The 12,029-nt window shown below is 40.2% G+C and overlaps 1 protein-coding gene across 5 annotated transcripts in view; it reads left to right on the top strand.

Annotated features, from left to right (window-relative positions):
* BLK (BLK proto-oncogene, Src family tyrosine kinase) overlaps positions 1-12,029 on the top strand; it is a 52,135-nt gene that overhangs the window by 19,385 nt on the left and 20,721 nt on the right. For 2 of the 5 annotated variants that reach the window (XM_081495590.1, XM_081495587.1), the window contains exon 1: positions 8,532-8,695. The exons of the other annotated variants lie outside the window; for them this stretch is intronic. The gene's annotated coding sequence lies outside the window, so the exon portion shown is untranslated. Of the gene's footprint in view, positions 1-8,531; positions 8,696-12,029 lie in introns of those variants that run through there. 5 annotated transcript variants of the gene reach the window in all.

Below are 12,029 nucleotides of genomic sequence, written 5' to 3'. Positions count from 1 at the left end.
CCTTTGTGTTTTTCCAGTGGGAGCTAGTGAGTAAAGCTGCTAGGAGTGTAGGCCCACAAGTCTTTGTGTTAGACGTGTCCACTGCTGTTTGATAAATAACTAGAAATGAAATCTCTGGATCATAGAACAGAAGCTCCCAAACTGATTTCCCGAGTTTCTGTTCCATTTCACTTTGCCGTCGGCATTCGACATTGTGTGAGATCTGTAGTTTCCCCAAAGCCTGCCCGACATTTGCTTTGGTTGGGCTTTTAGCAGTAGCCGTTCTGGCGGGTATGTAGGGGTAGCTCTTGGTGATTTTAATCACCGTTTTCTCTAATGATTGATAATGTTGAGCGCCTTTTCATGTGCTTGTTTGCCAATCATATAATATCTTCTTTGTTCAAATATTTAAGTTGAATTTTTGTCTTCTTTTATTGACTTGAAAAAGTTATTTATATATTCGCACATCAGATACATGTTTTTCAGATATTTTCCCCAGTCTGTGGTTTACCTCTTCATTTCCTTAATGGCGTCTTTTAAAGTGCAGACATTCTTAATTTTGAAAAACTCTAATATATCAAATTTTCCTTTCAGAGTTCATGCCTTTATGTTCTAAAAGATTTTTTGCCTATCAAAGTCATAAAGATTTTCTCCTATGATGTTTTTCTAAAAATATAATGTAACTTTTTTAGCAGTTTTTAGGATTTTTTCATTATCGCCAGTTTTCAGCAATTTGATCATGATGTAACTTGATGTGGTTTTCTTCATCCATAAGGTTGAGTGACTTTCTCGAATCCTTGAGTTTATAGTTTTCACCAAATTTGGAATTTCCATCTTTCACTTCTTCAAATTTTTTTTCTCTTCTATCCCGTTTCTGATAATCCAATGACATGTTTTTTGACCACATGATACTGTCTCACAGGTCACTGTGCTTGTTCTTTTTCCACTTTTATTTCTTCTTTACTTTAAGTGCTTCACTTGAGTTTCTTTTTCTATTGCTATGTCTACAATTTCGAAGCTCCTCATCTTGTTCTAAAATCCTATCATAATCTACTTTTACTTGCTTATCACTTAGTACTTAATTTTCTAATCCGTTTCATGTTTTTCACAGAAATCATCCCAGTGTCTTATTTTCATTACTTCACATACTTTGGAACAGAGTAGAATCAGCTAGATTTTGAGGCTATAGGATTGATTTTTAAATATCAGTCTGTGACTCACTATATGGTCTTTCCTCCAAGGCCAAAAACTATATAGAAATATATTAATATGGAAGGAATATGTGTATGGAAGACAAAAAATGTTTCTTTTCAAGACAAGAGGATCAGTGACAGGAAAACTATAAGCATTATTTATGAGAGACTCTTTTTTGATTTTATTTATTTTTTAGAACTTTTGTGTTGGGGTGTAGCTGATTAACAAACAATGTCACAGTTTCAGGTGAACAGTGAAGTGCCTCAGCCATACGTACACATGTATCCACTCTCCTCAAACTCCTCTCTCATCCAGACTGTCACCTAGCACTAAGCAGAGGTCCCTGCGCTATACAGCAGGTTCTTGTAGGTTATCCATTTTAAATACAGCAGTGTGTATATGTCCATCTCAAACTCTGTAAGTGTCCCTTCCCCCTCATCCTTTCCTTCAGAAAACATGTGTTCGTTCTCTAAGTCTGTGAGTCTGTTTCTGTTTTGTATGTCAAGTTATAAGGGACTTGTATGAAGGTCTGCCTGCAATCCAGGAGACCCGGGTTTGATCCTTGGGTTGGGAAGATCCCCTGGAGAAGGAAATGGCAACCCACTCCACGATTCTTGCCTGGAAAATCCCATGGACAGAGGAGCCTGGCAGGCTGCAGTCCATGGGGTCGCAAAGAGTCGGACATGACTAAGCGACTTCGCTATGAAGGTCTGCAGGACTATCTTTTAATCCCTTTTGCAAGTAATACTCTGGAAGTGCAGCCAAATAAAAGAGTCTTCATGAAGTGGGGTAGGTGAACTTGTCTGCATCAGCATGGTCGGGTAGCTAATCAAAAATGCAGACACTTGGTCCCAGGCTGGACTTCCATGTCAGAACTGCTGGGGCTGGAACTCAGGAATCTGCAAACTCCCAGCTGTGATAATGCAAGTTAAGCAACTACTGTACTAAGAAATCATAGCTGACTCCATTAGGAAGTAGTGAATTCATGATTTAATTTTGTAATAAAAACAACGCAAAAAAAAAAAAAAAAGAAACAAAAGTAGATTAAAGTCCACAGTCCCATCAATACCAAATATACCAGTAGTTGTTTTCATTTTGACATATAGGCAGCATGTTTTACTTATCACTACTGTGGTTTTTTAAATAAGCATGTATATGGTGTCTCCAAATAAAAGAATTTTATTCGCAAGCTAGTAATTATCACAAGAATTTAAATATTATCCTGGTGCCATTTTTACACATAATTTGCCTAACAAATTTCAAGCTTAGCTATGTCAGCAGAATCAAATGTAGGTGACAGTAAGCATGCATCTGTATTTTAACACATTTTCACAGAAATGCTGTCTTCCTTCCTGAAGTTTTGCTCAGCACCCTCAAACATTTCACCACCTGAAAACAGTTTCCATCAAATTTATCATTGTGGGGAGTGAATTTCCACTGTGGAAACATTTTCAGTTTACAAAATTGAAATAGCCACATATGTGTCTACTCATCACTGAGCCTAAGTTGGCAGCCACTTTGGCCAAGGGCACACACAAGTCCAAATCCACTGCTAGCTCGCCCAGCAGCCCTAATATACCCAGGCAGGAGTTACAACAGTCCTGTGATAGCATTGGGCAGATACTCCACTAGTATTGAAAATATTGCACAAGGCATTCACTGTGGTTTCTTGACTAATTCCATCACATGCTCTACAATCTAGCCAATGGAAAAACTCTGTTTTCTGAACAAGGTTTTTGTCTCCATGTCTTTGAGAAAGCACTATTTCTCTATATGTGGATACTACTTAATCCTGGTGGAATTATGCATGGCATTTTTTTTTTGATGTTCTCTCATTTTCATCGTTTACTCTCTCAACTCCCAACTAACAAGTGTGAAAGAAATGCTGGAATTAAAGCATCAGTACTCAGTGACCTCTCATGGAAACATCAGCTGAAAATGTTGATAAGGAGCTTTTCAATGAAAGGATCAGGCTGGCATCACCTGAACCCAGATCTATCTTAACATCACTGAAGTGGTGCAGCTGGATATTTGAGCCTCCTGACAGATGAGCCGCCACATGATGTGAAGCACATGTCACTCCTTTTAGGCATCCCTATCAGAAAAAGATGAACCTGAGTGTAGTGAATCCTGCAGAGTTAGTTCTATGTATGAGAAACACCAACAACATCCGAAATGTGGATGATTCCACTCTAATGGCAGAAGGTGAAGAGGAACAAAAGAGCCTCTTGATGAGTGTAAAGGAGGAGAGTGAAAGAGCTGGCTTAAAATTAAATATTAAAAAAATTAAGATCATGGCATCCAGCCCCATTAACTCATGGCAAATAGAGGGGGAGAAGGTGGAAGTAATGACAGATTTTCTCTTCTTGGGCTCTAAAATCACTATGGATGGTGACTGCAGCCATGAAATCAGAAGACATTTGTTTCTTGACAGGAAAGGTATGACAAACCTAGACAGTGTGTTGAAAAGCAGAGATATTACTCTGCCAACAAAGGTCCGTATGGTCAAGGCTGTGGTCTTCCCAGTGGTCACGTACAGTTGTGAGAGCTGGACTATAAAGAAGGCAGAGAGCCGAAGAATTGATGCTTTTGAACTGTGGTGCTGGAGGAGAGTCCTGAGAGTCCCTTGGATAGCAAGGAGATCAAACCAGTCAATCTTAAGGGAAGTCAACCCTGAATACTCATTGGAAGGGCTGATCCTGAAGCTGAAACGCCAGTATTTTGCTCATCTGATGCAAACAGCTGACTCATTGGAAAGGTTCCTGATGCTATGAAAGATTGAGGGCAGAAGGAGAAGAAGGCATCAGAGGATGAGATGGCTGGATGGCATCATCGACTCAATGGACATGAACTTGGGCAAACTTCAGAAGATGGTGAGAGACAGGGAGGCCTGGTGTGCCACAATCCACAGGGTTGCAAAGAGTCGGACACAACTAGGTGACTGAACAACAGCAACGAGACATAGGGAGGTAGAGGAACACGTTATGAGCCATTATGAGGAAGCAAACTCCAGAAAGCAGAACATTCCACAGGACCACCAATCTGGATCTGACAAATCAGTGGCATGAAACAAACCCAAGCAGGGGCTAGGGTGGGCGGGGGTGGGAGGTCACTCCAGTAAAGGTGACCCAAGAGACTCAACCATCCCATATAATGCGTGAAACTTGTCTGAATCCTGAATAGAACAAACCAACATCAAGAGGCCATTTTTGAGACAATTGGGGGAAACTGATTATGGATTGGATGTTAGATAAAACCATAGAATTACTGTTCCTTTTGTTATGTGTGATAATGACATTGTGATTATATGAGAAAATGTCTCCATGTTTTAGAGATGCATACAGAGTATGGAGGTGACACAGTACGTTTCAAGCCATGAGTTTCATTTCACTTTAAAGTTTATAAAAATAAAAATAATAAAATAATAAAATAAAATAAAAAAATAAGAAATAAAAATAAAAAATAAATTAAAAATAAAATAATAAAAAATATTAAAAATTAAAAAAATAAAAATAAATAAATAAAGTTTAAATCCTTTATAAAATGATTTGTCTTAAAATACTTAAAGTATTTCTTTAAGTATTAAAGAAAATAATTTCTAGGACTTCCCTGGTGGTCCAGTGATTAATGCTCCATGCTTCCAGGGCAAGGGGTGTGGTTGATTCTTGATTGGGAAACTAAGATCCCACATGCTGGGCAGTGTGGCCAAAAAAGGAAAAAATAAAATAAGTAATAATAATAGTATCTAAAGGTAATTGGTGAATCTGGGAGATGTGTATAGAGGTGTTCATTAGACTCATGTTTTATATTTTGAATTTTTTCGTTCAAAACAGTTTCAATCTAAAAAATGATATCTGAACCATCCTTTAAGGGTTACCTAGTGTTTTCTCGCAGGTGGAAGTGATTTCTTCTTGCTCAGCTCACAAGACCTCTCTTTTGAACGTCATCTGCGTACCCCGCTTGTTGTGACTTGCGTGTCCGTCTCTCGTCTTACTGTCCCTCAAGAACAGACATCTTCCTTGTTTCATCTCTGTGTCTTGGCTGTGCCTGACACAGTACGCGGTTGACTGTGACTGAGTGAACACAAGAATATAGTTTCTAAGAGCCAGCACTGTTAGAACACTTGTTGATCGTGAAACACTTGTTGTTTCATGATCACAAGTGGAGGGAATGATATGCACAAAGTGAAGTACCTTCACTCCGGTTGAGTTATCCTGAACATGAGACTTGAAAAATAAGTTTCAGTTCAAGTTCTTTGGCCTCTTTTTAGTTCAGAGTCATAAGCCCATCATTGTATTCTTCTCATCTAGGAAACTGGCATTGCACTAGAGGATTCACGGAGGGGGCAGGACTTGGAATGCTTAGAAGTTGGCAAATACTCCATAAGGATGGAAAGAACTCACCAATGGGAGTCTGGTGCCTCATCATGGCAGCCAGTGCACAAAATGAACCCTGGCTCTGCTCATAGGCTCACCTGTTCCACCTTGAAGTGGCCCCCTCACGTCTGTCAGGTGAAGTCACAGAGTTGAGATTTTGGCTAAGAATATGGCCAAGTTTCCAGATACCAGACTTAGGAACCAGTCAGAGGTAGGTGGAAGGCTGTCCCCACAGCTCACCAGGTCAACTGGGCTTCAAGTCTCAAGTCTGTCTCATTTGTAGAAAGAAGGTGGCGCTGCCCGTTTCACAGTTACTAAAGAAACTGTGATTGGTCGTTATTTGTATATGTGGAGTAATAGTGAAGTATTTATTAAACACTTACTTTATGGGCCATGCACTGTTCTAAGATGTGCCTGTAGCATGGGATAACTCATCTAATCCTTACAGCAATGTTAAGCAACTTTCCCAAGGACACAGAGGTTGAAGAGAGCAAGACTGGAGTTCAGACCTCTGCATTCTTGTCTTCGGTGCCCTGTGGTCTCTCCCAAACACGACAGTGCTTGTGGGGCATCTGGCTCAGTATCTGGCACAGGAAGGCCACTTAACACATGAGAGTACCTGCTATTTAAAAAATCTTTTTGTTGCAAGGCATGCGGGATCTTAGTTCCCCAACTAGTGATCGAACCCAGGCCCCCTGCATTGGAAGCAGAGTCTTAGCCACCGGGCTGCCAGGGAAGTCCCAGTACCTGCTCTTTAAAAGAGTAAACCAGAGCCACAACGTTGTACTTTGTGTACATCAATTTTAAAAAGTAAACCGGAGTTAAACTGATTTTTCTGTCTTGCCACCATATGCATTCCAGGGTTGACTTCGTCTTATAGAAGATATTTTTCCACTACATCAACTTCCTGTCTCTCAAATAACCTTCTTCTGGAGCAGCCAGTGAAGGTGGAGGGACTCAGAGCCATCAACACTTCTGGGGCCATGTGGTAACCTGCCATTCACATTGGCTGGCCTCTGTCCCCTCTGACCACCCGGGCCCTCAACCCCAGAGGAAAGGTTAGGAACTTCAGGGGATCCCAGACCCGCTCAGGGTACCGTGAAGCTCTCCTCTGTCACCCAGTTCATCCTCCAGTTACGAGTTATTTAGTACCCTGTCTGCTCTGGTTCTTTCATCTGGTTTGGTCTGCATAACAACTGTATGGCATATGTACAGGCCCTGGGTCCTTGACCTTTATAAAACCTAGGTAGCTGCACATTGAGTGTCAACATTCCCCAAACATTTTCCATATGTTGAATTTGGACTTGAGCACGTCAGCTGATGAATGAACTGCCACCTGCGTGCCAACAGTTCCGTCTTGTCCGAATTAGCACTTTCATATGAGTAATACTGTTTGCACAACTGTTTCCATGTTTTGGTGCCTTTTCCCCTAATTTTACACAAATAGACAAATAGTCATTGGAATTACACCTGTAATTGTGGGTGAATGCATAATTAAAAGACATCTGTGAAAGGCTAAAAATAGACCAAGTTTTTCCAAATAGGCAAGACATAATTGACAGGTTATCAGTATTTATTTAAATACATGCTAAAAATAAAATGGTGTTCCATAATGCTAAGACCAGGATGAAGGAAGCACACAGACAGCGTAATGCAAGCAGAAAAGTGCATTGAAACCTGGTTTAATTCTGCAGAAACAAAACTGCCTCCTCACCCCCAAACAAGAAAGTCTATTATTTGGCTTTTTCAGCATTTATCTTTGAGTATGTTTTTTCAAAAAGTCTTTATATATGAAAATGAGGAATAGTTTCATACTTTCCCATTTTATAAGTGAGGAAACTGAGTCTAGAAGATGAGATGATTTGCCCAGGTTCACACAGCCAATTGGTCGCTTGCTTGGACCACCCACTTCCCCTGGACCAGGGAGTAGGGAGACGGCTGTGCCAGGCTCTCCCTGGAATTCCACACCTCCCCTCTCCGTCAGCTCTCAGAGGGCTTTTCCTCTGGGCTGGAGGACTTCAGAGGCAGGTGCAGTCCCCACAGAGATGAAGATGAGGTGTCAGAACTCGAACTGTGAGCCCTGGTGATAGAGCCCCAGGCAAGGCACCCATGTACCCTCTTTGGGCAGGGAGGTTGGGGGCAGGATAGGCTGAGAACCCCCTCCAGCGCCTGACTCTGCCACCTTCTGTGTGATCTTAGCAAGTCACCTGGCCACTGCATCCTCAGCTGTGAAATGAGAATAATTGTAGCCACCCTACGGATGCTATGTGCTGTGCTAAGTCACTTCAGCTGTGTCCGACTCTGTGCCACCCTATGGACTATAGCCCGCCAGGTTCCTCTGTCCACGGGATTCTCCAGGCAAGAATACTGGAGTGGGTTGCCATGCCCTTCTCCAGGGGGTCTTCTCAACCCAGGGGTGGAACCTGCGTCTCTTATGTCTCCTGCATTGGCAGGCAGGTTCTTTACCACTAGCGCCACCTGGGAAACCCTATGGATGCTACATGAATATCCAATAAATCATATCTATGAAGTCCTTCCAACCTGTGAGATGCTGGCAACTGTAAATAAAAGGTTTTAAGGTTGAGGCTGTGTTTCAGGCTACAAGCGTCTCCCCTGGGGCCCACATTGATCTCCCTGCTCCGGTCAAGGTCCGCACGGGGGTCTAACCTAGTCCAGATAAACAAACATAAGTCCCCTCCCCAAACTTCCCCTTCTCTTGCTAACCCCCACCCTCTCTGCACTACACACACACATAGCATACACACGGTTGCTCTGTCATGCGCACACACACAGGTGCACGTGTGTGCGCTCTCATACACACACACATACCCTTCTCCCATCCGTCCTTCACTGCTGGAAGGAGGCCAGTATCCCCTGAGGGCAGCAAAACCCCCTGAAGCTCCTGGGACCTGCACATGTTGCCTAGGGCTTATGCATGGACCCTGTGTTTCCTGGCTCCACCCAGCCTGAAACTGCTAAAATATCACAGCAGAGTGACAGCCCAAGCGCAGGCCAGGACTCGGCTCGTCACATGCCCTCCTGATTAACTTGGACTCGAGTCAGAGCCCCTGGGGTGGAAGGACCCTAGAAAACCCATGGAAAACCATCTGCATACACACTGCTAAGGAGCTGAAGGACAAGGAAGTGTAAGTAGTGGTGATTTAATCTGAGGAATTGTATTCATACTTCTTGTCAAGTTATGTGGATATTCAGTTCTGTTGTTTAAGTGGACAGAAAGGTTTGGACAGAAAGTTTAAAACTGGTGGCAATAGGGTTGACCAGACAGGGTTGGTCATTTGTGCAGGCACAGAACCAGATGTCCATGTAGGGAAAATTCTAGAAGCTGTTGCCCACCGACCCTTTGTTGAGCCAGGAGGCTGGAAGAAGGAGGAAAAGCCTGAGACCCAGTGCTGGGGTTGACCCTGGTCCAGGTCTTACACCCTCTCTGGTGCTGAGCAAGTCAGTCACGTCTCTTTTCATTTTTCCACTTGTACCAATAAGATATGCTTGCTGTTAAAGAATTCAAGGAATGTATAAAATCATAAGGAAGCAGTTAAAAAGTCACATGAAGTCCTATTATTTGAGATAAACAATATTAACATTTTAGGAAATATCTTTTTGGAGCCCTACTTTGCATCAACACTCCTACACACACCCACACACACATTTTCTTAAATTTGCTTTTTCTTTCTATTGGAGGTTGGGGGTGGGGGTGTTCTACCTCCTTTTCTGTCTCTATCTCCCTCGCCAATAACCAAAGTAAACATCTTGGTGTTTATCCTCCCAAACCTAACCCTAACCCTATACAGGGGTTTCTCGTCTCATTCTTTTGTTTTTCCGAATATGGGTAAACCTCACCCGCTTCGTTGCTTCCTGCCTTTCTCACCTAACAATATGTTGTAGAAATTCCTCTTAGCCTCGCTGGTAAAGATCTAGCACATTCTTTTTAATAGATGTATCATATTTTAGAGACTTTTAAAGTCCAGCTTTACAGTTAGTGAGCAGTTACAAGTTTTTTATGTTCTGTTTTTTGTTGCTCCAATTATTGCTGCAATAAAGCATGTATATCCTATACATTCCTGTATAATGATGTCTTATTACACTGTGAGATTCTTGGGAGAGGAATTGTAAATCCAAAGTTATGTATATTTTTTCATTTTAATAGAACTTGAAAGATTGCTTTCTAAAAGTTTGGTAATATTTAGTATTTTATTTGTTCAATAAATGTTTATTAAGTACTTATTCCATGCCAGGCACTGTTTTGGTAATTTAGATTTAACAATGTATAATACAAAAATCCCAGTCTTCATAAAGCTTTCAACCTAGAAATGGAGTGAGAAAGAACAGATGAAATAACAATACTAAATATGTTTGTACCAGAAATGTAAGAAACACAATTTTCCCTTTATCATCAACAATTGGTATTACCATTCCTTGTATTTATTTCCCAATCTTATTGATGTAATATAGTGTTTCCTTGATACTCTGATTTGCATTTTCCAACTGGGAAGTAATTTTAGTATTTTCACATGCCTATTTAGTGATTCACATTTGTGTTGGATGGATTACCTATTTATATTTTTACTAATTTTTCTATTGAGTAGATTATATGCTAATCCCATACTTCTTGTCAATTTTCATGAGCTCTGTGTACGTTATAAATAGACATTTGTGTACCATACAGTTTGCAAATCTTTTCCTCAAATCTATTGCTCATCTACTGACTTCATGATGGTTTCCTTTACTGTATAGTACCTTTAACATTTATGAATTTGCCTTTTTGTTATGAGTATGTCTTTTTATTCTCTCTTAGTTTCCAGCTATTCTATCTTGGTTCATTGTTATCTCCAGCTCTGAGTCATATGTTGTTGTTGTTGTGTAGTCACTAAGTTGCATCTAATTCTTTTGCAACCTCATGGACTGTAGCCTTCCAGGTTCTTCTGTCCATTGGAGTTCCCAGGCAAGAATACTGGACTGGGTTGCTATTTCCTTCTTCAGGGGATCTTCCTGAGCCAGGGAAGATCAGCAAACCTGCATCAAACCTGCATCTCCTGTGGCTCCTGCACTGGCAGATGGATTCTTTACCACTGAGCCACCAGGGAAGCCTGGGTCATATGTATTAGTCTCTTAATTTTTTTTCCAAATTTTAATTTAAAAAAATTTTTAAATATATTTTTTCAGTATACCTGGAACTTATTTTTAACATGGTGTGAGATTGGGGTCCAGTTGCACTTTCTTCTAAGTAGATAGATATTTTCTCAACACCTTTTATTAAAATAAACCCTCAGTGCTCCACTGAATTAAAACTCCACTGTTTCTATATGTACTGGGATCTGTTTGCATATGTACTGGGATCTGTTTGCATATGTGCTGGGATCTGTTTGCATATGTACTGGGATCTGTTTGCATATGTACTGGGATCTGTTTGCGTGGTTATTGTTATGTTTCACTGGTGATACATCTATTCCTATTCCACTTTCATGCTATTTTGATTATACTCTCCTTTTTTGTGATTTTAAAGCTGGTATAAAACTTTATTTGGTCTTAGAAACTTTCAGATAATTTTATCCAATTAAAAATCATACTTATTATTGAAAGTACTTTTAATGTCTGTTGGGAACAAGAAATAAGCCATAATCAAGAAAGAGAAGAAATGAAAATAATTACAAAACAGTATGATGTAAACCTTCATTGCAATGAATCTGAAAAGTAAAGGAAATCAAAGATCTCTTATAAATCATATCAGTTATCAAAATGGTGTAAGAAGGAAGAAAAATAGCAAGAGACAAATTCCTGTAGAAGAAATTGGAAATTTATTTAAAGATCTATTATTTAAAATCCCAGGAACGGAGGACTTACCAGCTGAGTTCCATTTAGCCTTTAAAGAACAGATAGCCCCAATGTTATTAAATTACTCAAGATTATAGGGAAAAAGATGAAGAGCTCCCTGGTATGGGAGGAAGCCAGCATCATCTTAATGTTAATTCCTCATAGACTAATCACACTTGGGAATATAGATTTTCATTCAAAATAAAATACTAACAAATGGGATCTAACCATGTATCAAAAAGACTAATTTACTGTAACCTAATAGCTTTTACTCCAGAATGCAAGGATGTTTCAATACAAAAAATTTTATCAACATAATTCATTACATCAACAAATTAAAGAAGAAAAATTACTATATAAATAGATAGTAAATAGGCACCTGGTAAAATTCTGCAGCCCTTACAAGTACAAACCCACTATCCCTTATCCAAAATGCGGATACCTAAAGATCTCTGAAAACTAAAATGTTCCCCTGTCACTTTGGCACTATATATGTCATTTGATGTTAAAGGTGATCTAAACTAACAAAAGAAACTACTTAGATACAAGTTAATACAAAAAAAGGGGCTTTGCTGGTGGCTCAGTGGTATATAATCTGCCTGTAATGCAGGAGACCCAGGTTCAATCTCTGGGTCGGAAGATCCCCTGAAG

Source organism: Giraffa tippelskirchi, chromosome 1, assembly GCF_054371585.1.
Source record: "Giraffa tippelskirchi isolate mGirTip1 chromosome 1, T2T-mGirTip1v1.2.pri, whole genome shotgun sequence".
NCBI lineage: Eukaryota > Metazoa > Chordata > Mammalia > Artiodactyla > Giraffidae > Giraffa > Giraffa tippelskirchi.
The sequence above is the reverse complement of the archived record's forward strand: the minus strand, read 5'-3'. Positions and strand labels throughout refer to the sequence as shown.